This window comes from Panthera uncia, unplaced genomic scaffold (assembly GCF_023721935.1).
Source record: "Panthera uncia isolate 11264 unplaced genomic scaffold, Puncia_PCG_1.0 HiC_scaffold_326, whole genome shotgun sequence".
NCBI lineage: Eukaryota > Metazoa > Chordata > Mammalia > Carnivora > Felidae > Panthera > Panthera uncia.
This window is the reverse complement of record NW_026059458.1, coordinates 50,782-55,078: the sequence shown is the minus strand read 5'-3', so window position 1 is coordinate 55,078 and position 4,297 is coordinate 50,782. Positions and strand designations below refer to the sequence as shown.

The 4,297-nt window shown below is 41.8% G+C and overlaps 1 pseudogene; it reads left to right on the top strand.

Moving 5' to 3' along the window:
- Positions 1-1,378: 1,378 nt before the first annotated feature.
- On the top strand, positions 1,379-3,452 carry LOC125917948 (dnaJ homolog subfamily C member 8-like; annotated as a pseudogene).
- Positions 3,453-4,297: the final 845 nt, after the last annotated feature.

Sequence of the window (4,297 nt, the reverse complement as noted above, 5' to 3'; positions counted from 1 at the left end):
CTCAAATTTCTCATCTGTAAAATGAGTATAATATTAGTAGTTGCCTAATAGGATTGCCTAATAGAATTTAAATGAGCCAGTGCATGTAAGGCAATTATGATGGTGCTTGGCATGGTGTGTGTGTGTGTGTGTGTGTGTGTGTGTGTGTGTGTGTGTGTGATCAATTTGTGCTAGTTCTTATTGTGGTGGTGATTATTGGTGGTGACTTCTGAGAGACGATTTAATTGGGTGGTGGGATAGGTGTCAGATTTTATAATTTTCTTCTGGGCTTTTGCATCTGAGCCAGCGTTTCCTTAGTGCAATCTCCAAGTTGGCTGTTGCTGGAGAGTTTAGAAACATACCCGCAGCACTATTTGCAGAAATGGGGTGGATCTAACGAGGTCTAATTTCATCGGGACCTTTTTTGTGATGACGTGGATTGTCTGCACTGGCACTCCAATATCTTATACCCTCTCCCTGAATTTCAAGAGGTCAGTACCGCTAAATTAATTTATCACATTTTAACTGGCTTAGCTGTAGGGGATACACTCTCACCATGGAGCACATCACCCCTGTATCGAAGTGGTGGTGGGAGAAATTCTCCTTGTTTCCATCGTGTCTTCTGTTGACCTCTCTACCTGGTCACTTATGGGACCCCATCACCAGAGACTGCACATTGGGTAGGGAAGGGGAAAGTGAGCCAGGAGACAGGGATAGATGGCAGAGGAGGAGAGAGGGGAACCGGCTCCTCACACCCCCACCAAAGCACTCTCTAGATCACAGACCTCCCTGAAACACATCAATGAGAGGAAACCCCCACAAACGATCTGGCCACAAGCAGCAGCCAGGATGTGGGGGTCCTGGGAAGCATCCTGCGCTATGCGGGTAGTCTGGCCACTGGGTGTCACTCTTAGTCTGTGTTTCTTTGGTGTCAAGTTTCTGGCATTTGGTGGTCCCCCTCCTCTTCCCACAGGCTCCCTCCCCCTGCTGGTGTGTTTCCCCTGGAAGGCTTTACTGACTGCATAGACAGTACACTGAGAGTGAAATCACCCCAGAAGTGGATTTCTGATCTGCCCATGGAGAAACGGCCTGTTTGTCACAGAAGCAATAAATAATTCTACAACAACAGTACCCAGAAAATGAGCTCTTAAAACATAGAAATAATTTCATTAATTTTATCGATTACTGTTATTTCCTTCTATACATATTATTTGTGTTTATTTTGTCAATCTGTATTCTTATATTTTTACTTACTTTTTTCATCTTACCAAAATGAACATTTAGATGAAATGGAAATTAAACCCAGACAAAAGGATTGGGAGGAAAGACCTGAACACACAAAACCTGCAAAGAAATAGAAATCATATTTTTAAAAAACCTGTTATTTTTATCTACCTTCTTTAGAACTTGGTGTGCATTTTCAATCTGAAGATTCATGTCTTCCATTCTGGAATATTCCTCATCACTCTCCCTGTGAATACCATCTCTTTGAGCCTCTCCTGTGCAAGTTCTATCAGATTCCATCGGGCATCTCCTTCCATCTTCCATCTTGCTTGGTTAATTCTTTCATTTTCTGGTTTCTCCCTGCCACATTCTGAGTGATTTCTGCAGATCTGTGTTTGGGCTCACTAATTTTTTCCTCTGCTGTGCTGAATCTTTTATTTAATTTACCCAGTGAGTCCTTCTACGCAGTGCCTTTGTGTTTCGTTTCCAGGGCTTCGATTTTGTTATTTATCAAATCTGTCTGTACCTTTTCCCATAATACTCTATTGCTTCATTATGGTTCCTAATTTTAAAAATCTCTTAAATTACTTTGAATTGCCTATTCTTTCATTTCTAGCTCTATTATTTCCCATTCTTTCAGTGCTGATTTACTGTCTGGTTGCAGCTGCCGGGTTTCTCTCTCATTAGTTAACTTCCTCGTGTGATGAGTATCTCTCTGTGATCTACAGTTGACCCTTGAACAATGCAGGGGTTAGAAATGCTGACCCCATGCACAGTTGGAAATCTGTGTGTAACTTTTGACTCCCCCCAGAATTAATTACTAATGCCAACTGTTAATCAGAACTGTTACTAATAACATAAATAGGCATTAATGCATATTTTCTATGTTATATATATTATATACTGTATTCTTCTAATAAAGCAAGCTGGAGAAAAGAAAATGTAATTAAGACAGTCATCAAGAAGGAGAAATGGTGGCTCTAGGAATGAGCAGCGATTCAGCTGGCAGAGGGAGCATTGAGGAAACATTTATGACCTTCTACAGTGAGGTGAAACAAATAGAAAAGACAGATTCAGTTCTAACGTCCAAAAGTCAGATTGAAAGATCGACCTGTCCTGTTTCTTCCTACTTCCAATTTGAACCCATTTGAGGTTCTTCAGATCGATCCTGAAGTGACAGATGAAGGAATAAAAAAGACATTTTGACAGTTATCCATATTGGTGCATCCTGACAAAAATTTAGATGATGCTGATAGCACAAAAGGCTTTTGAAGCTGTGGACGAAGCTTACAAGTTGCTCCTGGATCAGGAGCAAAGGAAGAGGACCCTGGATATAAATCAAGCAGGAAAAGAATACATAGAACACACTGTGAGAGAGTGAAACAAGCAATTAAAGGAGAAACGAAACCTACACATGTGGAGGAGGGGGATCCTGAGCTGTTCAAACAAACAGTGTATAAACAGACAGCCACAGGCTTTGCTGAGCTGGAAATTGAAAGGCAAGAGAGAGAAGCAGGAGCGGTGGGGAGAGGTGCGTGAAAGGAAGTAACAGGGGGAGAAAAGATAGAAGCTGGAGAAAAAGCCAAGAGAGAAAGGGAGTGGCAGGAAACTTTGAGGAAAGTGAAGATGACCGTGTGGACAGCTGGTGAAACTTGCAAGCATATGCAAAGGGGATTAAAGAAAAGAAATACTGGGCTGCCCTGATTTTACTTTCAGTAAAAATGGAGCAGTGTGAACCACAGAATCTTTCCCCAACTGTCTCCCATCCTACTTTGAAAGACTCATTCTTTTTTCCCATTTCCATACCAACATAGAGTAGATTTGCTTTTTAGTCCACTTTGTTTTCAATCCAATTTAATATCAATCAGAGTAATTCCTTTGTACATTGAAATAAGGGGCTCGGGTGAAAAAGAAACCATCACCCCCTCCCCACCCCTAGATCCACCGGGATTGGAAGGTGTCACCACTGGTGTTGCCTTCTCTTCCCATAATCTTTAAGGTCATCTTTTGTATTTTACTGAATTGTGACGGTTAGAAACTTTGTGTATAGTTTGTGGAAATCATCCCATTAAACGTACTGAGTAAAAAAAAGAAACTCATAAGGAAGAGAAAATACATGGACAGTACTGTCCTGTATTTATCAAAAAAATCTGTGTGTAAGTGGACCCGCGCAGTTCAAACCCATGTTGTTCAAGGGCAAAGTACTCTGAACTACTCTTTAACATAAAAAAAAAAAAAAAAAAAAAGGCTTCTCATTAACCCTACACTGTGAAAGAGTAGTTTTGTGATTGTTTCTGTTATTTCCTTAGAGAATTAACATCCAGGGGCTAGTTTTTGTCACTAACTCCCCTGATTGGGATTCCTACAGACCTCAGGGTAAATTCAGATCCTGTATCTTCCTACAGAGCAGGCCTGGGTATTTGATTTTTCCACACAAGGCCTCAGATAGACACACAGCTTCTTTAGGGGGTCCTTGGAAGGTGGAAGGAAGTTTTCTAATTCCTTTTTGATGAAATAGCAACACTTTCAGACTTCAAGCTTTATGCACGGAGCGCCTTTCCAGCTCCCCCGCTTGACCTAGGTCCAAAGTCATCTTTAGTAAGGAGGAAGGGGAATTAGAAGGCCAGCCCCAGCTCCAAGGACTCATGTTCTCACTAACACCTCAGAGTCACCATGGCACCTGCTCTCATTTATTCACAGGGCTTTGATTTCCGTGCTTGTTTCTGGACCCTAAGGATTTGTCCTTATTATCTTTGTCATATTTTTATTCTACCTGAACCTTTAGTGATTCCGTTTATCTTCTGGTTTTCTTTCTTTCTTTCATCCCCATGGACCAATGTGGGTTATTTATCTAAGCCACCTCCTGCCATAAGCGAAGGCATGGAAGGTCAGTATCCTGGACATCATTTGATACAAGTGAGGAAGGTAAGCGTAGGGTCTCATGTATTTTTCTGGTCCACGTGCAGAGTCATGGTCCAGACCAGTGCTGTGGTCCCCAACTGGGTAGCGGTCTGGGTTCTCTTTGTTAATCTTCACAGCTGCTGGGAGGTGAATTCACGCCAGAGTTACGGAATAGAGTATGATTACCATCTCC